At 36.8% G+C, this 26,886-nt stretch overlaps 1 protein-coding gene across 1 annotated transcript in view; it reads right to left on the bottom strand.

Moving 5' to 3' along the window:
* The window catches only part of PRKN (parkin RBR E3 ubiquitin protein ligase), a 682,953-nt gene that overhangs the window by 655,877 nt on the left and 190 nt on the right, over positions 1-26,886 (bottom strand). The window lies entirely within an intron of this gene.

Raw genomic sequence — 26,886 nt, 5'->3', positions numbered from 1 at the left:
CAAAGAGTCTGGTTACTTTCAAAACAAGTCTGAAAAATTGAAGAATATTTCAAGTTAGATTTAAAATATTTATCAAGACCTCAAAATCACGTACAGTATTTCTTCTTTGAGCCAGGATCATAAATACTCAAAAATACTTTTTGAGCATTTTGATTCTCACAAAAAAAAAAAAAAATCCCAAACCCAAGGAAGAAACAAAACCAAACCCCCACACACCAAAAAAACAAAAAAACAAAAAAAAAAAAAGAGAAGACAATCCAAAACATTTCTAAGTTTTGCACTCCTCTTGAGGCATTAAAGCAAGAGGAAGATAATACAATTTTCTGAAAACACTAGCTGGTGGTATTACATAAAAGATAGCTAGTTTTATTGTGGAAGTGATGTCTGGACAGTACCTGTGATACTGCTGACAGCTAAACCTGCAAACACAGGCATCTTTGAAGCTGCTTATCTGGTAGTGGCACTCTTGACTTTTTACTAAAATGCATCCTGTTTTCCGTAATCTATGGGGTTTTTTTCAATTATATATAAGAAAATTTTATTACTATTACTATTATTTACTTATGCATTTTAGACTCCAAATTCAACTTCAGTTCTAATTTAAGCTTCAGCAACTAAATACTTTAAGTCTGTTCTTATCAGCTCTGTGATATTCGTGACTATCTCTAGCATAATTAGCAGATTGACACGGACAGCCACATGCAGATGAATTTGCTGCAGGAATTAGAAGACTATGACTAAATTTGCACGTTCAGCAGTTCCACAAAGAACATGAATTCTTTTTCCCTGCAATCTTATTTTTACAATTTATTGTTCTAAGAATTGGACAGCAATTAAATACCTTTACAAGGGCCATGGTAATTGGAGCTGGGGGAGGGGAGGGGGGAGGAGGTTTCATTTGCAAAAAAAAAGAAATTAGAAAACAAAATTATTTGTTTCTATATCCCTTTTTCTTCCTATATCCTGTCAGTAAAGAATGCACACCACATCCTCTGGACAGTCAGGCACTTCGTTAAACAATACACCACAGATACACACCAGTATTTGCAGTATCCCTCAGTTAGTATTTACTCAAGTATACCAAATATCGCTTTTCTAGAAAGCAAAACAGCACACTTAGTATTTTCAGGGAGGCAGACAAGTCATCAATAAAGGACCTCTTTATAAAAAAAATGTCTGTAGCTTCATGCTAAACATTCTGGTTTATATACCATATATATTTATGGAATTGCTGCTCTCCCCGGACTGCAGCACAAGATTGTCTTTTGTGTAGGCCATAAGAAACTGAGCTAATTTAAAAAAAAAATTGTCAACTTTTTCTCAAAACCACTATCAGAGTCTCAGTGCAGTTGATGTAGCACAGTTGTAAACCCTTTAAAACAGAGTGCAGACCACCACAGGGGTAAAAAGTAAGAAGTAGCAATATCACAAGCAAATACCTTCCATGACAAACCATGCCATAAGGAGCACCATCCTTTCTTCAAGGAGGTACAGCCCTCACAGCTCAGCTTAAAAAGGACTGTGCAAAACTGTGCTAGCAGCACACTGATACTGATTTTACTTCACCTAGAGGAAACATAAGAGTACTCCTTTTATACAATGGCGTAGTCATCAGAGCACTCACCTGACTGCTGATTTCCAGGCCATGGTCACCCTGAAGCCACAATTTCTTTCCAGGAAAAAAAAAAAAAACTCTTAAGCTGTAAAGAAGACCAGGAAGAGGGTTCTTCCACTCTCACCATAGTGATTGAGTCTCTGTGTGCACATAGGGGTCAGAGCCTACAATTTATACAAGCAGAGAACGGTAGTTACAAACAGTATCTGTGGCTCTCACTTTGTGCTCTCACCACCCACACAGCCTGTGTGAAAGGCTTCTGTCACACATGTGTTTTGAATTGAAACTGATGCTAACTAAGTGAATCAGCTGGATTCAGGCCCTGACCAAGAGGGCTTGATTAATTATTCCAGGAACTTAAGAAGAGGTAACATACCTTCAAAAATGTATCTAATTTATTACCTACCTACTCCATGTAGAATTTCCTATGGCTAGTAAGAGGCTATACATCTTGAAAAATACAGTTACTGCTGAGTATTTACCATTCTTAAGAGTTTATCATTGCCATAAAAACCAATGCTATGAGTCTATAAGCAGATTCATCCTAGATAGTCTTCAAATTAATGCAGGTAATAAATACTGCTTTATGAATCTTGATCTGAAAACTTGAACAAAAGATATTGCAACTTATTCCACTATAAAAAATATTGGTCTAATTTCTCACTATACTTGAAAGCTTAATCGTTTACACTTGTTTACTACACAGTTTTTCCTCTAGCAGAGCAACTACTAAATAATTTTTCAGGAATCTTTGAAACAATTTGTCAAGATTTTTAAACATACTTTTTATTGGCATATACCAGTTTGATTTCGGGTTGATTTACAATGAACATTTAATTGTGTGTTATTTTCCTAGTGCAGCTCTTAAAAAGCTGTTTCCATTCACAGGTACACTGAAAAGAACAAAAAACTTATACATGAAAAGTGATATGCCACCATAATTTGAAAATATTCACCTCATTGACATTCACCTGCCTCCACTAAAAGATTTATAACATGTCTAAACCAGAAACTGATGAATTCATCAGCGTCTGTGACATTTTTGATCATAATCAATAATATAATTTTACCCCTTAAATGGGTTTTCATTTAAAGTACATTTTTTTCAAAGTAATTTTATTTTTGTCATAAAAATAGTTTCTCTGCAGACTAACAGCATTAACTAATTTCATACCAGGTGCTGCGTTGTAAAGGACAATAACCTGCACAGCCAATCAAAGATAATACTATACTTAATGAAAGACATATAAAATTCATTGTGCCATTTCACAGGTTAAATATTACAAAGTAAAACATTTCTTAGATAAATAACTACAAGTGTAAAGATCAAGCATCATTTCACAAGTTTATAAGTTTATTATCCAAAAATGAAGAATCTAAGGACAGCAAGAGAACATCAGTGTTAGGAATTCAGTGTTAGGAATTCAGCCTGGCTCCCACAAATTCACTTTTTAACTTTCTCTTAGCTCTCAAGAAAACCCAGGACAAGACAGCCCAGAAGCTTCCACAGAAAGCTGTAAAAGATTTCTTGGATGGAAGAGTATTCCAGGAGCAGCAGAAATGGAGCAGACTATCACCAGTCAGATCATCGGATGATATTAAATGACACTATCAGGACTTCCTTTAAGTTTTATTTCTCTGGAAGCTGGTGCTTACTAGGCTAGGACTTGCTGTAGGGAGCTAAAGTAGAGAATGTTTTAAAGGAAAACTTACTTGTACTGCTATACAACAAGACCTTTTGGATGTAAGAAATAGAAACAAAATTTAATAGTGTGGAGTAAGACGAATGGGCAAATATATATGAAATCATGCTAAACCAGAGGGGTTTGTGGTCCACTGAACAAATACTCCTGCTGTAGAAAGTGAATTAAATCAAGTGGTGTGATCTGATTATCTTCAAGGATTACTTGTCATGGGCAAACTACTGGTTCAGGTAGGAACAGACTGTTACCCTTCAACTAAGTGGCAGTTATTGATCTTTGCTGGCACAGCCTCATTGTTACATGGCTTCACTGTTATGGAGAAGCTGCTGGCTCAATGTCTGTCAGTCTGGGAAATACAAGTAGCCCTTCCTCAGGAAAGATAAAGGGAGGTAATTCCAGGGTCTTTCATCTTATACAAAGCTCTACTGCTCAGAAGCCAGAAAGTATATTTTCTTTGTCTATGGCAATTAAATAAATCTTGAACTTCACACAATTTTTATGGATGGATAATATGTATACCTAGAAATAGGAGAAAATTTCTAGCCCTGCTGTTAGCAACGGAAATACAACTTCACCCAAACACATCATCCTCTACCAGGACAGAGCCCTCAAAGTAAGGAAAGGAGAAGGTGCTTAGGGGAGATTATGGGGAACTCTTTGAAACTTTGAGTTTTGGTGTCACTTTTGAGAACTTTCTTATTGAATAGAAAAACAATTGCATAGAACTTGAAAAGAAACACAAAAGGGTTCTGTAGCTTTAAGAACAGACAAAAGCCTTACACTCTTGTTCAGGGGACTGCTTTACATAAATCTTCAGGAAGCCTCTGACAGGCAGTATCCTGGACAGAAATCAGATAGCTATTTCTCAGGCTCAAGTATCCAGCTTGTTTTGAGGCAAATCTCAAGACAAATACACCAAGAGCTATAAATCAGAGAACTATACCAGATGCAAGCAAAAATGAGGCTACAAAAGCTAAGGAACAACTACACGACCCCACTGCTCTTTCCACCGCTTTTGTCAAAAAATGTTTGCTAGTTTCACAGTTCTACACATGATTTGAAAACTGAAAGTTACAATTGGTAGACGTCTTAGAAATTTCACTCCATTCGGCTTTCGTGTGGGAGGGAGCTGCAGCTTAGAATCAATAAGCTTCTCTTTATTTATATTTGGAAGCTGGTCCTGAAAAGCTTCTTCACACAAGAAATTCCTCTTCCCACAGTAAACAGCCAAATAGATATGAATGCAGTCATAAATTATCATTGCAGAACAGCAAACACACAAATGTTGATCAATTAGTGTAGAGTGAAATCTTGTTTTAAGTCCCCCTTAGTGGAGCAGGCTAATTCCTGGGATTCACCATCCTGAATACCCCCCCCCATCACTACTTCACACACCCACCTAGGCTCTTTGGTGCTGTGCATTTAAGGCCCAGTTGGGAGATCCAAACGTACAAGGACATCCGAGTGAGTTTGTGAGGCTCAGTGGATGTGGCAGGGGAGTCAGGCTCCTCGGAGAAGAGTGACAGCAGATGCCCTCCAGGGGAGCTACAAACCGCGCGTCATCCCGGACTGCCACGCCGGGAACGCGCTCTGGATTCAAGGAAAAGAGCTGACAGGCAGCAGCCATAGTTTCAGCTGTTTCCTTCAGATCTCTCCCAGCAGGTGTCACTACGATGTAGCATTGCCATAAAATCTTCAAGTAACAAACATTAAAGTAGCGGGTTCCTTTTTCCCCCAACTGGCTAAGTACCTCTGTAGACTTATCATGTAAAACGTGAATAGTCGGCAACAACGAGCTTTGTGATGAGAGGGAGGGGAAAACTTAGCTGTGTATCATTTCCACTTCCATACAGCTGATTTTCTTCTTATAAATTGTTATACCTCTGAAAGAGATGCCTTTAATGAAGTGGTTAATTTAATGCAATGCTCAGCATTCTCTTCTTAACAGCAATGTACACAGATGGCCGTATTCCAAACTCCATTCATCTATTTCAAATTGTTATAAAATGGCTGTTGAATTCTATTCTTTGGAGAGATAAAATATATTTGTAATAAACAACAAAATTTTCTAGCAGCTGGTTCTGAAAATTAAGAAAAAAGCAAACCAACACAACAGGGGGAAAAGGTTTCCAAAGTAGTCTCAGTGCAGACTCTGACTGTCCTACCACCCAGTGATTCTGCAGGCATTCAGACACCTCACTGTAATGTCTCAAAAATCAATAGCAATTTATTCTCTCTTTGGACCCCAAGCAACAAAAGTAAATAATACTGTCACCTGCGGTCTCCCTTCAGAACATGGTCACAAAACACTCTTGCTACTATACCACAACCCTCCAGGGCTCTTTATCTATGCTGGCTTTGCAGATTGTATTGGCTTTCACAAGGGAGAAACACGCAAGACAGCAACAAAAAGGGGTCAAGTTCCTGTACTCTGACCACCCAGGCTGCTGAACTGGAATTAAGAAAAAGGTTTGGCACCTGTCTTACTTCAGTTTCAACTACATTAATTTTATTAAAAGGGAAAAAGAAAATAAAAAAGAAAATAAAAGAAACTGCAAAAAGGAATATTAGAATGACATTTTCTCATGTAATAAAAGGGAAATCATAGAGGAAAAAGGTGAAATGTTTGCATCATTCCTAAATTAATTTCTTAATAATTGGATGCTTTGAAATTCACATTCCTTACAATGCTACTGAACACATGTCAGAATATTTAAAGTGATCCAGAATACTGACAGAGTTTTCAAAATCATCATAATTTGTAACCAACATTAAGGAATCAACTCCCATCTCATTATAAGACAGCCAGTTTCTTTTAACTGCTCACAGTATGAGGTATAGGGACCTTACAAAATTTCAAACACATGATATGAAGATATGCTCGCTTCTAGTGACCATGTATGTACAATGGATTCTTGTCTTTCCAAGGAACATTATTTAAATATGCTTGTATTTTTTGCACATTAAATTGTCTTTGTTGCTGCATGTGTGTAAAGCTTATGGGACATAAAAATTCTCTCCATCACTACCAATTCTGTTGCTTCTTAGATATACTCATTGTTGTGGGTTCGTATATAATAAGTCCAGGATGCATCACTAGCTCATACATGCATCACACCCTGATTTAAAGCAGTCCACCCTTTCTTTTGTGGCTGTTTATATCAATGGGCACAAAGACAGGGCATGGGCTGAATGCAAATAAGGAAGTGGAGCTTAAGAGAAAAAAATTGACCTTCTATTTCAGTTTTCAACATGGACAGTAATTCTATGAAGTAATTTCCCACTATAAAATTATAAAATGCCAAAACTTAAAAGCACAATACAAATACGTGTATTCAATGGGTCTCACAATAACTCATTACAAGCCAGGGAAGAATTATAATTTCTTTCAATAGGGGAAAATTAGTAAAGAAAATGGAAAATTCCAAAATATTTTGGGTTAACATCTTAGAAGAAAGAAAAACCTGCATGGATTTTACGTGACCGCATGAGAAGAAATGAGGAGATACTAAGACTGTTTATTTACACAAGATGTAAACACTTGTCTAATCAAAGGCATTCTGTACAATGTTACAAGAAACTCTAGAAGATTAATGTATCAATTATTTTAGAAATCAGGTGCAAAATTAAGAAAACCCAATAGCCACTAATGTCAAAGAAAAGCAACAAAATAAACTGAACTTTATATTGAGTTATAAGCTGAATGAAAAGGAAAAAGGGCTACAAAGATTTAATTAATTCCTTCTACTATAAGCCACAGCCACAATGAATGGAAAGTCTACCATTGTAAGAACCAAATTTAGGGTAGAGCAAAGACTGCCTCAACAGCTAATTAATATTCAATCATTTCATTAAAAACTGTAGAACTTTTAAATTAATATTTAATAACCACATCAGTATCTGAAGTCAGACTGCTGCATGGCTGGATACTCATTCAATCCTATGCAGACTCTTACTAGCCCCTTATCAAAAAAAAAAAAAAAAAAAACAAACCCTTACAGGTTAAAAAGATATTTTTATCTTTAATTTTACAAGAGCTAAACAGCATGTGACTCAATAAAGCAACAGCAAAAGTCAGGAGTGCTTCTCTACTGTTCCATTTGTATCTCCCAAGAAGAGCATTTAATTTAATTTAGTATTTACTAATTTTTATTTGCAATTCTCTGCAGGCATCTGTAAATCCAGTGTTAACTACACCTAGTACTGGGAGCACAAAATAGAAATTTCTGAAACAGGCTTAAATAATTTCAGAAATTCTTCTGTGGCTTTGAAGCATCTCCCAGACAAGTCCTGGCAAGTGATACAGGATTCTATTGTGTTTAAAGGAAAAACTCCTAGCTTGCCTCAGAAGCAGAGCAGCCAGCTGGTCAAGGGAGGTGATTCTCCCCACCTACTCCACTCTGACGGGATCTCTCCTGGAGTAATGCATCCAATTTCTGGGGTTTCCAGCATTGGAAGAATGTGACCTGCTGGAGCAAGTCCAAAAGAGAGTCATGAAGACAATTAGGAGGCTGGGGAGCACCTATCCCAGGAGGACGGGCTGACAGAGTTGGGAATGCTCAGACTGGAAAACAGAAGGCTCCAGGGAGACTTTACAGCACGTTCCATTACCTAAAGCGGGGCTACAAGAGAGATGGAGGGTCACTTTTTAGAAGGGAGTATAGTGACAGAACAAAGGGGAATAGCTTTAAACTGAAACAGGGAAGAGTTAGATCAGGCCTTAGGGAGAAATCCCTCACTACACGAGCAGTGGAGCACTGGAACACATTGCCCAGTTCAAGGAGCTAAAACTCACCATAGAACGAAAGGGAAAATAAGAACACCTGAATCAGCTTAGCACTGAATGAGACAAGTGAGAGTACTGGCATGTGAAAGGTGCTGGAAGAGATGATTTAGCTGGGTTTGTTTTTTTGTTTTGCCTACCCATTTGAACAAGTTAGCTACATTGTGAAACTGCAAATTGAGTTGCAGACCAAATCAACTAACATGAATGCTCAGTCACCCTAATACATCAACTACTGACACTGCTAAATGAAATTAGATATTTTGTTGATTTTATGAAAAAAAAGTTTAAGTTAACATGCACAAACCAACTTTGAGTTAAAAACTGGAGAGATATTAAAAAAAAATTTGCTAGTATCATGGTGAAAGCAATACGCTAGCCATCATGTGTTATAAACTGTTAACTACAGGTCTGTCAGTCTCACTTCAGTGCCTGGTAAAGTTATAGATATTGAAGGTATTGAAAAACATCTGGAGGACAGTGCAGTCATTGATCACAGCCAGCACAGCTTCATGAGAGGAAAGTCTTGCTTATCAAACCTGATTTTCTTTTATCATCACATTGAGCTGATATGGGGAATCCAGTCGATGTAATCTTTCTTATCTCAGTAAAGCTTTTTTGATATTGTCTCCCACAGGATTCTTCTGGACAAAATGTCCAGCACACAGCTGGATATACACATCATGGGATGAGTGAGCAACTGGCTCACAAGCCAGGCACAAAGGGTTACAGTCAATGGGGTGACATCAGACTGGGGACCTGTCGCTAGGGGGGTTCCACAGGGCTCCATTCTCGGCCCTGTGCTCTTCAACATCTTCATAAATGACTTGGACACAGGACTGGAAGGGATACAGAGCAAGTTCACAGAGGATACAAAAGTGGGAGGAATGGTTGAGTCCCTTGAAGACAGGGAGGTCTGCAAAGAGACCTCAACAAATCAGAGAGCTGATTTTAATGAATGAACTGTATGAATCACCAACTGTCGGATTCTGTACCTGGGGTGGAACAACCCTGGATGTACGGACAGGCTGGGGACTGAGACGCTGGAGAGAAGTGTCACAGAAACGGACCTGGGGGTCCTGGCTGACAGCAAGTTGAACATGACTCAGCAACGCCCTGGCAGCCAGGAGGGCCAACCCTGTCCTGGGGGGCATCAGGCACAGCATCACCGGGCAAGGGAGGGGATTGTCCTGCTCTGCTCCGAGCTGGGGCAGCCTCACCTTGAGTGCTGGGGCCAGTTTTGGGTGACACAATGTAAAAAAGACATTAAGCTCTAAGAGAGTGTCCAAAGCACAGCAACACGGATGATGAAGAGCCTTGAGGAGCAGCCATATGAGGAGCAGCTGAGGTCACTTGGTCTGTTCAGCCTGGAGAAGAAGAGATTGAGGGGAGACCTCATTGCAGCTCCAGCTTCCTTGTGAGTGGAACAGGAGGGGCAGGCACTGATGTCTTCTCTGCGGTGACCAGTGAGAGAACCTGGGGGAATGGCCTGAAGTTATGTCAGGGGGGTCTACACTGGATATTAGGAAAAGGTTCTTCACCCAGAGGGTGGTTGGGCACTGGATCAGGCTCCCCAGTGAAGTAGTCACAGCACCAAACCTGACAGTTCAAGAAGCATTTAGATAATGCTCTTGGGCAAATGGTGTGACTCTTTAGGGATGGTGCTGTGCAGGGCTAGGAGTTGGACTTGATGATCCCATACAATTCAGCATGTTTTGTGATATTATAGATAGATACACTCCCACATGTGTGTGCATGTGTGTATATTTCTAAAAATTAACTACCATTCTCTCTCTGAAATGCTTGGAAAAAAGGTTAACTCAGGAATTTTGCTGACAGTGTTCTCATTTCACTTGTATTCAGGCAGGAATTTCTGTCATCATAATGCAGGTGAGCCTAGCCTAACATTAACAACCTTATGTTTATAAGGAACTAGAGTTAACAAGAATATTTACTAAGTTTGCAATGAGTTAAGCTCTCCCCTTCTAAAGAGATCTCTACAATTTGCTCCAACTACTAAGACCTACCCATACAAAGAATTAAAAAGCAAATCATTTTAAGCACTACTTTGCCAATACTACTGATAAGGTTACTGTTAATGTGGCCATTTTCTTTAGGATGTAAATAGAAATTGTTAAGTAGATCACATCTCTTCGATAACTAGTTTTACTGCTTATCAGTTTACAACAAATAAATATTTGCAATCTAAACACAAAATTTTTTAGAAGACATTACTTTGCACTTTCATTAAAAAGTTGACTGAAAATTGACTGGATAGGACAGCATGCTTGCTTCCAGGCTTTCCCATCCCTTTTCTTAAAATCTTGGTATATGAATTTGCCTCCAAATGAGTGCAAATCACATAATTGCGAAGCCTGAAAATACAGGATAAAATTATCAAGAGAAGGCAGCATTTTATTACAAATTTGAGCCCTCGATGAGATTTTCAAAAATGCAACACATTCTAAAAGCCCTAGCTTTTTATAATCCTGAAGTGTGTTAACTAGCATAACTTATAAAAGTTTGGGGAAACATTAGTTTGAAGGCTAATACTCCAAACTCAAGACTCACCAGCTGAGGTCCCCTCAGCAAGGTGCAAGGCATACAGAGAAACTAAAATTCTTTGCTTGTGCTTTTGACACTGTTAGTGTATATCCTTCTGAACAGCACTTCAGATTTCATTATACACTTCTGATAGTTTAAAACTACTTTTCTCGAAGTTTGACACACAGCTCTGTAACCATTCCAGTGACAAAAAAAGAGTTCACAGCCAGAATTCTTAGAGTAGGGGGATTTTTTTTATTTTTCAAGTTTAAAAAAAGAAAAATGTATCAAATCCAGCAACTTATGCCTCTCTTTGCATGACACTAAAATGATGCTTACAGGACAGATGTAGTTTTGTGGCTTATGGCTGAGTATAAGCAGACTGCACATTGTAAGCAAGCTGTGTAGGACAGTTCATTATTTAGATTGCCTGTTGTTTCCTATTGAATGACCTTGATTCAATTCCTTTTCTCTTTATTGAGTTTTAAGTATACAGAAAGAAATATTCCAATAATGAAATATTAAAAGGAAATAAAGCCAGTTTCAAGAAGTGATGGAATGATTAGGGAGACATTCCAGTACCATGGTCTTTATCATCAAAGACAAGATCATATACACTGATTTCATATCAGATTTCAACAGGACACAACAAGGTAGGCACAGTGTGAGACAATAAGGAGAAATTACAGTGGCACATTGAATGAGAATGAGACAAACTCATGAGACAGAAGCTCTGCAGAAACTAATGAAATGAGACAGAAGCTGAATGAGACAGAAGCTCTGCAGAATCAAACTAAAATTTATTCTAAGTCTATCCTGGAATTATAGTAGAATAAACAAAAAATAATATATCCATGTTTTTAAAAATAGCTTTTTCTTCCCTTATTTGCCATCATGCACACTTACCTATTCAAAAGCAGGTAACTTTAAGTGATCCAGACTTCATCAAAGAGGTTAGTAACAAACTCATTTACATTTCATTTACCCATTTACACTCATTTACACTTTACTCATTCTTACTATTCTTACAACTTACCATAAATAAGGAAATTTAACTAAAGATGTTTACCTTCATGCACCATGCTTAAGAAAAAGTGTCATTGGTTGTAACATGTTCTGCAGCTTATATTCAGTTATATATTTTGCACTGCACATTCAATTTAATTTTCTAGATTTACCCTCATCAGTGTGTGAAGATGCTCCAATCAATTCCAAATTAATAGATTCTGTTTCAAATAAGCAGGGTATATTTAACCAATATATTATGCAGGGTAACCAGACTGATTTTATTTGCTGAAGTACGTAAATTTCTTTGACCTCACTGTCTTGATTTCTCTCAGACCTTACTCTGAGGCTGTAACAGATTTGTTTCAGCAACACGACAAAGGTATAATCTAATTCACTTTCCAGATTGTGAACACGACCACTCAAAGCACACATGTAATTATATTCTTTCCTTGCAACAACACATTTCAGAAATACTTTTTTTTAGTAGAAACCTATGATTTCATATGAACAGTGCTTTTTTCTTAAAAAGAAAGTGAAATTAATATTTGCCTTTAAACACTGCCATTTTACAAACTTATTCAATTAAACCAACATTAGCCTATAAAAACAATGCCAATTTTAATGTGCTCTTTGCTTTTAATGCACTCTTAACACCAAATGTTACAGCAACTAAGACATTCAGCATTTTTCACCTCTTTGAAAATCTGAAAGCTGTTTATATTTGTATAGTTCCAGCATTTCCCTTCACTGAAATCAATACAACTACTCAAGAAAAGCATGCAGGTACATCAACATGTTAGCTAGATTTGAAAGAATACAATTTTATAGTCATAGATTATTCTTCAGTATTTTGGCATAAAGAAACAAACATACCTAGCTCTGCAGTTCTTCTCAAATCTATTGACTATAAAACACATGACACAAAAGAAATCTGCCATTCTGAACCCAAAGGAAACCATATAATGAAAAGAGCCATGACAAAATGAATACCTAGTCTTAAAATAATAGTTATTGAAGAAGGAAACAAAATTCATAAGCTGGACAATTCCATCTCTCCTGCCATCATCGCAGACAAACACTTTTAAGATTAGTCCCTTAACAAAGGCGGGGGTGTTGAGCTATTCCAGCACATCTCTGAGCTCATCTTTGGCCAGAAGCTCCCTGCCTACTTAGAATCTGGGCAACACAGATGAATATGTGCCAGCTTTACAACTACTGCATTTCAGTGCAACTTATCACCTACAAATCAATTTTTAATGTTTTAACTGAAATCTTAGACTCTGAACTTCAAAATAATCTAAACAGTTGAAGCTTAAGCAACACAGTTTTCTGCTGTAACTGGGAAATATACATAACCTCAGAAACAACTCAAACTAAACCAAACAGTAACTTGTGAAAAAAGCAAATGTACACATTAAGAATACAGAAGTGGAGTTGTATAGAAATAGTTCATGTACCTGAAAGTTCATGTATCTTTATTAAAAGAAAATTTTAGTACAATGAAAAGAAAATCCTAAAAAGTGCCCAAAAGGGAAACTATAGTTTCCCTTAACACTAACGCAGGGCAACTTTTTTTCTTAAATGGGTGTTTTTTCTGTTTGAAGTATTGTTGATTTATGTATTCGAAGTTTCAGCACTTTTGTAAACGGAGGAGTAATGTGAAAAAACTGAATACAGCTTTTGAAACCTAGAAGCTGTAATATACTGTAAAAACAGACAGAATAGAAATCCCAGCAAGGCTAAATATATTATAAAATGACTGCTCACTCTGTAAGAAATATACCTGTTTTTAATATATGTATAAAGTACAACATATTATCAAAATTTAAGTAGCTTAAGAAGAAGTGTAAGTTTTGGCTGCAGTAAAATCAAAATTTGATTCACAACATTTATGTAAGAACAATAGCTTACAGTCAAGAGCCATTATAAATGACATTAACTAATGCACACAATGGGAAACATTCAGCATCTTATGAGAAAACTAAAGAGATTTTGTACAAACTTGCACTGCTGAGATGGTTACTGCCCAGTACCAACTCTACTGCAGGTGTGGCAGCATGCACTAAGAGGTGCTGAACACACAAACTCTTTAATTATACTTTTAGGTGACCAGCCAAATTAAAGTTGGGTATTAAAGATCATTATGCTTTTAAGTTAAACAGTTAAGTGACAAATCATTAAAAAGAAATTGAAAAATATGGAAATATTTCCAAGTATTAATAAATATATGAAAAAGCTCATTTTATTAAACAGTAATTTAAAAAGTAATATTCTTTAATAGTCTCTAAAAATTCATTATTACATCTTTAAAATGGCAACAAATTTTGTGCCATTCACCAATTCTACAATGCTTCATGCACTCACTGTTGTCGGGTGGAGTTAAGACATCAGTGGTTTTTAAAAATATTTGACGGCTAAACAGCGATGAACAAAATGATACATTCCCAAGTCACCTTTTCCCCCCCTTTAGTGTTAACAGGTAGGAATATGCTTTTGATGTTTCCAGTGTCAAGATCAGGTGAACTGAATGGTTTTACAGAGTATATTATTCCAACTCCTTTAGGGGCTATAAAATCACATTCAACTCGGCTTATTAATAATTCATAGCAACTTCCTTAGTTCACTACAGGGGCATCACTCTTAGGGCATCTTTCTTATTGAAATAACTTAACAGGGAAAGTCAGATAAACAGTGTTACCATCAAAATAAGTAGCCACCTACAATGAACCCAAAGACTCTAAAAGCCCTAAAGAATTTAAATCCTTACAATTTTCAGACTAAATCCAGAATTTCACATTTCTTTCTATAAGTTGGTGTTAATTTAATAGATAGTAAAACCAACAAAATTCTTTCTATCTAATGAAATTTGGTTTATCTGCAGATTTGAAATGCCACATTTCCATTCATTTAGCTATACCGCATAAGAGCTATTTATGCTTTCATTACTCTGAAATAGACCCTTTTAACAAGAATATTTTACTTCAATTAAGGACTAAACTAAGTATATCCCATTAAACGTATCTATGATGTAAAAATATTATGATTTGGAATTGGAACACTTCTAACTATACGAAAAATACCTACTAATAAAGCAGTTACTGAAACCAATTATGATACATAAAGACCACAAGACTTCATTTTCATGGTCACATAATAGATGGTTCTTACAGAATTATGTCATATATTAGTAACATTTGGATTTCAATACACATGGCTAACTAGATGGACAGATTCAGGAAAAAATGGCCTTCAATATAAACACATTAGGATAGGGACTAGACACTCATTTTGTAATTTACTCAATGGAACAAAATTAGCTTTGATGCATCAGTAAACCACCATGGAAAAATCAGCTTTATCCTTACAAACTTAATTAATTCTGGCATAGAAAGAAAGAAGTCGAGTTCAAAAGCTTAGTCTGCTCTCTGAGTAAAATAATGCCCTATGCACAAAAAATGCTAGTTGTACGAAAATTCAAAATCCATCTTTAAGTTTTTAAAGTAACAAGAGAATACAGTTAGTGTTTAAACTGCTTTGTCCCCCCACAACCACACTTTGGCATTAAGAATAAGATATTAGTGAGAGTGGCTAGTTTTAGTTTGCAGTCAGTTTCCAACACAGATAAAAAGCTTGAAAAGGCAAAGCCTCAGAGGTGCGAGGTACATGGGCCTAAGTGGTCCACTGCTGTACTTTCAAAATGTACTTACAAAGCAGAAGGCTGTCTTTGTGGCTGGATCATCATTCCCTAGACACATAATCTACATACTTTTAAAGACAAAGTTTAGATAAATTGGTCCTGATAATGTTGGGGAAAACAAAAAAGGTCAGGCTTTTGAGTACTGATTCTGTATCATCTAAACAGTAACTATTCCCTGGTGTCTCTCACTTGCTCCCTACTCAGTAACGTAGTAGCCCAGGAAGGTTGTGTTTCCTCACATAAACACCAAGGATAAACAGAATTTCATTACTGTCTTATGGAGGAAGCAGTTGAGAAGCCTTGTCAAAAAATCACTTGTTTCTTCTAAAATAGTTGTTTTTAAATCCAGCTGGAAACCAATAGAAGTGATTCAAAAGTTCCTTCTAAAGAAATCAGCATTGTCTGTGTTATTGACTGTAACATCACTGTTAACTGAGTCTGATTCTTTAGCAACAACACACAGCAAGTAGATATGCACAACAGTTTCATGTAGATGAAACGAACAAGAAACCCAAACATTTTGACTTTTTATCCTAATGCCCACTTTGCACGATTCGCAAAGTAAATTAAAAGTCTCCCTGTGCACAGTCCTTTGTCCTCAAAGGGCTGCCTATTTTAATTCATGTCTAGAACTGAACTAAATTTAAAAAGGTGCATTTACATGAAATCAACTATCTCATTTTTTTATGTGTTGCAGTTGTATCCTAAATTGGTTTATAGCCCACTGTCTGCTTTCCTAGTTCAGGAAACTGATTATATGAACAGCTCTAAAATAACACATGTGAAATGAAACAGGAATGGATGCTGAATACTCATTGCACACAGTGTTACACAAGGACATCTTAGGTTCTTACCAGAATTGCAGCAATAGTTCTACTGTTACCCACTGAAAGTGCTTAATTTTCTCTATTTTATTTACATTAAAAAGAACCACTGAGTTCTTAATATTGAAAAATCAGGAATGGACAACATATGTTGCAACTGTTGTCACTGACAGATGAAAGCAGGGAAATGCCAGGCTTTCAGAAATGAAGTACAACATGAGAAACATTTTAAGTCTGTCACCAAATACAATTTATACCACAAAAAAAAAGGATTATTTGTAGTATTTGAGTGTTACTTGGCATTTTTAATATAAAACGCTACACAACTGAGAAGAAAAAAAAAATCACAGATGTATTCATGACACAATTTTAAGAAGCCAGTGTCCCAAAGCAGCATGCTCACTTTAATGCAAGTTACATGACTTGCCATCAGGATATTACTCAAGAATTCAAAATCTCTGCAAAAGGGACAGTATGTTAATACAACAAATGTTCACTATTTGATATAATATTACAATAACTGTATAATTTTAAATACAAATTTAAAGTATCTGATGCTTATTTTTAAATGTGGAATTATTTTTGTCTCTATTTCTATAACAAAAACCAGCAAACTTAATCCTGAGCCTAATTCAAAGGTGCAGCTGCATAACTCCTAATACACCCACAATAAAATCAGCTGGTGTTAAGTATATGTGACTCAATAATTCTCAGGTACAAATGGGCACATAAAGTTATGGGCTGAGGAAGCTGAATTTGGAGCAGAGGTAAACTTTAAGAGCAGTGCTAGGATCAATTGTGAGACTCTGGTTGATTTTAGTGTATGTTACTTAAGTCTTGTATTTATTTGAGGAACTCGACAACAGAAAAAGCTCCAGAAGTACTTCCTGAGCTTCAGTTGTTTTAGGAGATTGATGTGGCCAAAGCACCATGCCATACTTGAAAATTTTGAGTTTTAATGTTATTTCAGAGTAGCACTCAGTACTTTTATAAGGCTGTAATGTGTTTTCATTTTACCTGTACTGAAAAAAATAATGGATAGCAGCAGGAAAGCAGCTATTCTAAGAAAGGGAGGCATAAAATGTAAACAATGCAACAAAGAAGCAAATGAAAAAACTTTCCTTTTCCTTTACTAGAAATAAGGAAAACAGATTGTGCTCATCTTGCTTTAGGGCCAAGAGTCTCAGTGTATGGAATTCAGCCAGGCTCCAGCACACAGCTCACTATGGAGTTTTGCTGTGTTAAAAAGAAAACCAGATGGGATGTTTGTTTCCAACAAGATAATTCTAATGGAAATTGTTAGAACTGTAAAAGAAACTTTTCAGCTTCATCTGCTATTTTACTGTGTATAATAAGGCCAGGTAGAATGAAAAGTAGACTATGAAAACAAACCACAAAAATTTAAAAATTCAAAATATTAATCATTAACCAGGTTTCGAATTTATGTGCCTCAGAACACCAGCTGCTTACATAAAGCACATACCAGGCTAAAGCCAAATCTCAAACAGTAGCAGAATCAGTGTGAATAAAATATTCTAAAATTAGGTAAAGTGAGTAAAAAAGAATCAACTTAAAGGTTAGCCTGTAGCTTCATACAGCTTGAAGAAAAAATATGAAGCAAGTCAACAGACCAATACACCAGGGCCTTGTGAGACCTAACAGACTCAGTGTTTTTGTTGAGGATCATTAAGATAAAGCCTACACATAACCACCTACACAACTTCAACCTCCTACAATGCTAAAAATTATTATTTCAACTACAATACTCCTCCCCGAACTTTCTTTTCCCCACGTAAACACCTATGAACTAACATTACCTTATATAGCCTACTAATCGCCACCACTAGCCTCCAATGACTCACGCCAACATACTACCCAAGCAAAAGTCTAGCGTCATGAACCTCCATTGACCAAATCTCCTCCCCACTACTAGTTCTCTTGTGCTGTCTCCTTCCACTCATAATCATAGCAAGCCAAAACCATCTAGAGCCAGAACCCACCATCCGCAAAGGAATCTTCGCCACAACAGTAATTCTAGCCCAACTATTTATTCTCCTAGCTTTCTCTGCCTCAGAATTAATACTCTTCTACATTTCATTCAAAGCTACTCTAATCTCCACCCTTATCCTCATTACACAATGAGACAACCAACCAGAATGCCTAAACGCTGGCATTTATATTCTGTTCTACACACTCGCCAGCTCACTCCCATTACTGTTCTTACAAGACCCCATATTTTCCAGATGAGCTACCAAAAAAAAAGAGTATATGAGGTATAGTTCTACAGTTACAGGTTTTGATGATGTCGTGTACATCTGACTAAGTATTTTTAAGTACTGTGCCCGAACTGTGGTAGAGCAAAATGAAAGAACTAGGTTTCTTGTTGTTGGGTTTTTTGTTGTTGTTGCATCAATATCTTAGACTGTACCCCTGAACTGTTCCTGGCAGTAAACCGCTTTTTCCAATACAAGCTACAACCGTTTCATCACAACAACAAATGCACTCTTAAAGAAAGATAACAGGCAATTAGAGCAATATTTTGTAAACAAAGTAGCTTAGACACAAACAGGACCCATTACTTCTGAGAAATAGGGTCAGTTATCATAGAGAGACAAGCTCATGTTTCAATTATCCCAATCCAGTTTGCCAAGTAAAGGTACCTACCACTAAAACTTTACTGTTAAAATGGCATTATAGGTTTTCTTTATTTTTAAAGTCTTGCTCTCAGACTAAACACTGCTCTAAGCTCCCTTTTCTTCTTCAGGAACTGGTCTATGCCAGACTTAAGAAATTCTACTCAGGCTTTGACTTTGTCCTACCATGTTTCTTCAATCAGCCAGAAAGCAGATCGGAATGAAATTGATATGACTGGATAAAAGAAAATCAAATTTTTTCAACATTTAGTTTCAGTAATCTAATTATGAAGCTTTTAGTAATAGTGTAATTACTTTGAAGTTCTGAACATATGTTTCCACTGAGAGTATTCCACAGAGGACACTGTATCAGAAAAGGGAAAAAATGTAAACATAAATGTACCAAAAATATTTCAGCTCATCAAAAACAAATTAAAATTGAAAGGAGAACCATTTGCCAGAGATGCAATATGATGTCCAATATGAACCACTTTTATTTCCATTATGAACAGTCCTTTAGTTTAATACCAATGAAGAAAATGGAAAAGAATTTTTCTATGACATCAAAGTACATTACCAAAACGTTACTGGATTGGCACATTTAAAAAATGAAAATACACATGTAAAATTAGGATAAAAAGCAGCTGAACACTATTCCTTGAATTTTGAGGGTCTAAATGTTCATTTTGATGGAAAGGATGTCTTAGAGAAATAGCTCACGCAATGGGCCTAAAAAAGCCCAGGTATCTCAGTTTTTTGTGGTTATTATATTTGTGAATTTAGCTAAATATCCTTAGCTCTAAACACTCAAAGTTATTAAAACTGAAGTACTAGATCTGACACAAGACAGTTCTATTGGCTAAATTTAATTTTAAAAAAAAAGGAATCAGTGAACTAAGAGGGGAAATTCACCACTGAACAAGACACTTAGAAATGCTAAACAAAAAATATAGAAAACTGTAGCACAGACAGGAAGACACTGAAAAAAAAAAAACCAACAACAAAACAAAACCAAAACAAAACAAAAACAAACAAAAAACAAACAAAAAACCCCCACCAAACAAATAAAAGGAAGTAGGGAAACAACATCATAATACAGAAAAGTTTTACTTTTAGCAAAAAATATTTACACTGATCATCACAACAGTGGTGAACAACACAAGAACATTGTTGTTACTGGAAAGACAACTTTGCTTTTTTTGTTTGTTTGCAAACAATTTACAAATGCAAATGAATTTGCTTCAGTGCCCTTCTATGTCATCAACAGCAAGCTTAGTGCACAAGCTCTCTACCCCACTCTCAGCAGGTAAACTACAGCAAAGGAGGATGTCCAGCTTTGGTGGCAACAAATACATTGTTCATACCACCTTCACAAAAAACAGCACAACCAACAGCTTTTGATTGCAACTGCTCTCTAAAAAGCTGTACTTTCATTTTCTACACATTAATACATTATAACCTTGCTGTCCTTTAAACTGCCATGTAATGACAAGCTCTTTTCTCAATCAGGATCTTCATTCATCTTTATCAGCTTCTGAAATTCTTAAACAATAAATCAACTTCTTAATGTTTTTCTTTTTTCTTTTCTTGGCCGAGGGGTCTAGGCTTAGACCTTCAAGGTAAAAACAAAGTGTGTGCCCAAATCATAAAGGAATGTTGAAAGAAGAATAAAACCCATGGAATAAAACAAAGCACACACAGTATTTTTCTTGTTTTCTTACCAACAGATCTATGCTATAGGGACAAATAATGCATAATGAAAGAACTTCTGACATACTCGGAAAATAAACACAATCCCATAGATCAGATTCCCAAAATCAGGGTTAAAAAGGGAAGACATTAATAGCAAGGTACTTGTTGAAAACGTTCATTTGGTAAACACTTTCCTTTCACAATTTCAACTTAGCTCAAACCAGCCAAAGATAGAAAATCAAGTCTTCCTCAACAGTCAGAACAGAAATACAGCCAAGAGGTATGGTAAAAACCGCAGGATCCAGACAATTTGTTTTGGACATGTTTAATGGGCAATGACCCATCATACATTTTAGATATGTGTATCTCATTGTAATTGTTTTCCCTCTTTCAAAGGTAAATGGAGAAGAAAATACTCACATATAATATTATAAATTCAGAGATCATCAGAGATCATGAAAGCTTTTGAATAGAGTCAGAGTTTTAAAATTTCCATCATTAAAATTGCTATCATAAATAGAGGTGTTATATTCTGCAAACAGCCTCAAACAGTTCTGAAGTCCAAGAGCAAGCTTTTGCCATTAAAACAAACAAACAAATAAACAAACAAAACTACTTAGAAATAAAAAAAAAACAGGAAAACAGTTAGCAGAGTTAATTTCTCTGAAGCACATAATTTATGATGCCACTGTTTTGGGAGGCATTGTGATATATGGAGAAGAAATTGCTGATGACTTTATGGCTTATCCATTATAGGCATGTAGCTGCTGTAAAAAAGACACTACACAAATCTACTATGTGTACTTAATGCATCATAATTGTGACAAGTTATTTATGCAATCTTTCGTCTGAATTCATGAGAAATCATTAATAAAACTGCCTTGTTCAAGAAAATATGCACGTTTACTAGCACAAATACCAGTTGCCACTGTACAAATTGCTCAAGGGCATGAAATAAAAGGCAGTTTCATGATTAATTCTTCATTTATTTCTACCCTTAGTATAGCTATCATCAAATTTAACATTTGAGTGATAGCTGGAGAACTTAAATGATTCTTTGTCTCTTGTCATCTTAAGAGAATTTGTAATATCATGGCACATATTTCAGTTATTTCCATATGCCTCAAAAAACAACTTTGATGCTAAAATTTCTCCTGGGTCAAGCTTTAACAATACTAATGCAGACATGAACATACTGATTAAGAAAAGAGACACAACACAAGAGCTACTGCTTAAAAGCCAGCTTAGTACAATCAGGCAGGTTTCAGTCTGCTTCAAAAAGCACTCAATAATTCTTTCTCCACCTTGTCCAACCTCAAGAATAAAACAGGCAAAAGGGTACTGATGCATTTTGCTACATCAGATAAACCTGATGGATTTCTATCCTTATTTTGTAAGGTCATCCATTGTTCCACTCCTTTAGCACTGATCAAAATACAAAAGGACTGGGAGAGGCCTGAACTACAACATGTGGAAACTGAAAAATTGTAAGAATATTATAGATTTTAAAGAACCTATTAAAATTTAGTTACTTAATGATTAGAAGTCCTCATAAAGCACAAACATTTGCAAGATGCCCCACCCACACTGTAGTTCAGAAATAAGAAATCAGGTTGCGAAACAACTGACAATTATACAACTAAATCTTGCCCACGAATTATCTCCAAAGTGGAGATAAATTGTAGTGGCTTTCTGTGAATTTTGGCTACTTAGCTGCACCTCTCTTACATTACTTTTTTTACTTCTTTTAATGGAAAACTTCATATATCACTGGCTACATTCTGTGTTAAAGTTGATTTTCAGTCCAACAATACTTATACACAGTACATAGCAAAAACAACGATTAAAAATACTTAATTTATCTATTTTACATAAACCTGTCTGGCAAAGTAACAAAACTTCCCACTAATGATTTTATTCTCCCTTGGGCTTCTCCTAAATATAGCAACTTGGAAAACCTGCACCATCCTTGCTACTGTTTGCTTCTGTGGCCTGACCATTTATCATGGAACTGAGAGTTCCATGATACAGGGTGTGGTAGCCCAACTAACTTATTTCAGTAAATGGGGATACATGTGTTTCCAAATAAGAAAACTACTTTACCTCTTGAAGCAATGTTACCACAACATAATAAAATAATGTCTAATGTTTAGCTTTAAACACATCTACAAAAGACATTATTTACTTTGGCAAGGACTCTTAAGCAGTAGCATTTGCTGTTAACGCTTTCCAAATTATTTTTTTTTCAATTTCCATATTTTGTTAGCAAGGGCCTTTTCCTAGTTGTTTCTCAAAATGAGTGTAATTTGAAACTCTTAACTTTATTCTCATTGCACAGATAGGCTGGACCAAAGCACTGGGCAATGGATACTCTATTTACACATTACATGCAAGTAAACATGGGCAATAATTTAAAGAAACTGCCAGATCAATTTTCTGTAGGGTCCTATTTGAAAAATTCAAAACACTGCATCAGAATACCCTTAGTCCCTGCTTAGTCAGTTTCCAGAGTCTTGATATTATAATACTGTTATTGTGCCATCATTAAAAAAAAAAATCAATCAAAAAAAACCAAACAAGTAAAAAGACACACCCCACTTTTCTTCCCCCTTACTACTTGTCTTTCAAAAAGAAACCCAAGCAAAAATTCTTCTCATCTCCCTTAACAGAAACAACAAAATCCAGAATGCTTATGTGTATCTAGCAAAACTCTGCTGCCTTTTGAAGATATCCTACTTCAAATGATACTAACTTTATAACACCTTGCTGACAGAGTAATAACAAAGCCTTTTGTAGGAAAATAATCATTAAAATATAATTCCAGTACAACACAAAGTGTTTCATGATGCAATTCTGCATACGCAGTCCAATACAGTGACCTTAGGAGAAAGGAAAAAGGTTCAAAGTAAACTGAGCAAAACAGGTCATGTATTTGAATGCAAGTAGCCTTTGTTATTCCAAGGTTTAGGTTTTGGTTAATCCAACAAACTATCAGCCAGATTATTCCACATGCTCGTGAACTACAACTTGAGCAATAACTCCAGTATTGTAGTCCAACTATCCATAGCATTAGAACACCAAAATACCAACAGAAGAAAAAAAAAATACCCAAAATTACAGCATGGGATTAAAATATCCAAGTAGAAAACTTCTAAACTACTTTTCCTTTGGTTGCTGCATTAGTACCATTATTATAATGGTACCACGTATACAAATATATTCTGGGAAATTCTGAAAGGGTTTATTCTTATTTTGCTTCCTCAAGGTTATTTTCATACCAATTATAAATATTTATGTAGAAAGTAGATTACCAATACACTGAAAAAGGGTGCAACACAGAGGAGTGATCGCTCATCCAGATAGCTAAAACTTTCACCTAGGCTCCCCTTCTCCCTTAACTTGATTACTGCTGGATGAATCATATTTCACTGTCAAAGCCCTTCGCAACCTGTCGCTACTACCACCTTCATCTCTCATTCACCACAGAAATGCTGAACTGACACTGTTAACTATACAGAGCCCATCTTCTACATTTTTAAAACATCTTAGGGCCTTCTCCTGGGTTTTTTGCTTTTTGAGAGATATTTTCTGAAAAATTCCACAAAGCTGCCCCAGGACCTTCCTTCAAAATCAGTTTTATTTGTTTTTTCCCCCAGAACAGGTATTCAAGAATGTGACATTATTACCAGGGCTGCTGACTAAGAAACAGTCAGCCAATCCAACTGCAGGTTGTCACTTTCATTCCAGTAAGACCAGTTTTCAGCTGATCCAATAGTAAGTAAATAAATAAAGAATAAACTTTAAAAACCCACCTCAAACAACTCCCCAAACCTCCCCTGTCCCTAAGTAAGCAGAGCTATGACAAGCTATGTCACTTAACTAGCCCGGTACAGATTCAAATTACCATTTAAGGAACCTGAATGTGCTCAAGTCTATACGACCTGGTCTGTGAGAAATGAAGAGAAAAAAGAAAGAAGATAAAGAATAAAAAAATCAATTAAAGGAATTATGATGTGTACAAGTATATCATGGCATTAACTTAGGAGGACACGAGACATTTCTAGAGATATGAAACTGTGAAACATTTTGAAAAATATACCATGTGCTTCATAGGAAAATTCTTTTGAATACTCAGGTTTAAAAAATGGGCAGATTATTATCTCACCCTTACCCTCCTGCCCCCAGTCTTTGTTACGGCATTCCCAGCTCGCAAATGTTTCAAGAAGTTTTCAAAAATTCTCAAAGCAGGCGATTGCACTAGGTCTCCATGTCACATACTTTGAAGAAAATTATCTAATTTTTGGGGGGTGGGGGGAGGGTGTCATCACTTTGGCTGGGATAGAGTTATTTTGACTTAAGCAGCTGGTACAACGCTGCATCTCAAATTTAGTATGAGAATAATGTTGGTAACACACTGATGTTTTAGTTGTTGCTAAATAGTGCTTAGCCCAAATCAAGGGCTTTTCAGTTTTCCATGCTGTCAGTGAGGAGTGCCTTAGAAACTGAGGGAGTGTGGCCAGGAGACAGCTGACTCAAACTGGCCGCAGGGATATTCCACACCACAGATCATGCCCCGTAGATAAACTGGTGGGAGTTGGTCAGAGGATGGGCTGGACATTGGTCAGTGGCCAGTGAGCAATTTTATTCTGCATCCCTTGTTTCTCTTGGGTTTTATTCCTCTCTCTCCTTTTCATTACCATTAGCATCATCATTAGCATTATCAGTATTTTTATTACTCTGTTTCAATTATTAAACTGTTCTTATTTTGCCTGCAATTCTCCTCCCCACCCGGCTGCTAGGCAGGGGAGGAGTGGGTGAGCCAGTGGCTGTGTGGTGCTCAGTTGTCAGCTGGGGTTAAACCAGGGCAGGTTGCAACTGATGTAAAGCTGTGTTTTGAAATTTGCAACTAATTGGTCTGTACATTTCATAATCAATATTCACAAACGTTTCCATCCGCCTCCGTGAAAATAAAATTATCATTCCTCAGTCATATAACATTTATATTCATGAGCAGTAAGTAAATATTTAGATTTCAGTGTGAAGCTAGAGGCATCAGCTCTGTAACCACACGGGCAGTCCCTTAGGTACACTCAACTTACTTTTCTGAAGCATTCAAAAACAAACACACACTGCAGTTCTGCAAACACATGTATTTTATATAGTACAGCAATACCTCAGATCAGCAGATGACATTGCAAAATAAAAACAGTGGAATACCTGACCCTCTGTGCTTTCCTTAAGCCAAGCCTTCAATTTAAAATGTTCTCTAGCCCGTAAGAAAAAAGTAGCTCAAATGACAAAGTCCTGTAAGAAAAATTCCACAACTAGGAAGAGACTATTTGCATTAATATGCATACAGAGTGAAAATACAGGATAACTGATTATAACCTTTTTAGCTTTAGCAAAGGCGAAAGAACATTAGCTATACACCTGCAATGATATACTGCTAAGAAAAAAATGAACACCTGAAAGACCCAGAGCATTCTTGGAAACTTTTGAGATGTTCAATTTAAAAACAATAAATATTTTCACAACAAAATGCATGGTTTTCAACTTGATCAGATCTTAAGTAGACAGCAACTATGACACCAATACTGATGATGAAACAGCAAGCCTGAGGACAGCAAAGAGTTGCTAAAATGCATGTGCATCCACTACATTTTATAGGTTTTCCTTTAAATGATTCTCAAAACTGAGAAAGTCAAAACAAGGTGAAATGTGTAATAAACAGGAAGGCTACAAAACGGATCCTCTAATTTTGAACTCGCCAGGTATGGATTAATCTTTCAAGGAAGAGAAGAAAACCCACTGCTGAAACAACCGAGTCACGCTTCGCACCAACACGGGATGGGTACAGAAAGCAGCTCAAGGACCAAAGGGTCACACTCCCGACACCATGAGGTCTCGAAAGTTTCTTCTTTTCCAGATCGCCATCAGGTACCACGCCAGACTAATAACACGTATATATATGCAGACAAGGCCAAAAAAAGCTCGCAGATCGCACAAACCGTGCCGAGAAGCACTTACAATCGATATACTGAGAAAGAATAAAAAGCCATTTAAAAATGACCTCAGTCACAAGGCCTGGCCAGACTTTTTACCCCTCTCCCACAGAGGTAAAACAGGAGGGCAGTGACCCCTCCCAGCACTTTGGCCCCCCGCGTGTCCTGCACGGCCCCGCCGCGGTTTAACCAGCGGGCGCAGACCGAGGGCAGCCCCAGCTCCCCCCGCCGCGCGGTCCGAGCCGCCTCCGCCCTGCCGAGGCACCGGGGGAGACGGGCCAGCCCCCAGTGCCCTCAGGGCCGCAGACGCGACAGCAGAGGCGACAGCAACAGCGGCCGTGGCGGCAGCAGTAAAGCGGGCGGAAGGGAAGGGGCGGGGAGGAAA

The sequence above is a fragment of the Motacilla alba genome, chromosome 3 (genome assembly GCF_015832195.1).
Source record: "Motacilla alba alba isolate MOTALB_02 chromosome 3, Motacilla_alba_V1.0_pri, whole genome shotgun sequence".
Taxonomy (NCBI): Eukaryota; Metazoa; Chordata; class Aves; order Passeriformes; family Motacillidae; genus Motacilla; species Motacilla alba.
The sequence above is the reverse complement of the archived record's forward strand: the minus strand, read 5'-3'. Positions and strand labels throughout refer to the sequence as shown.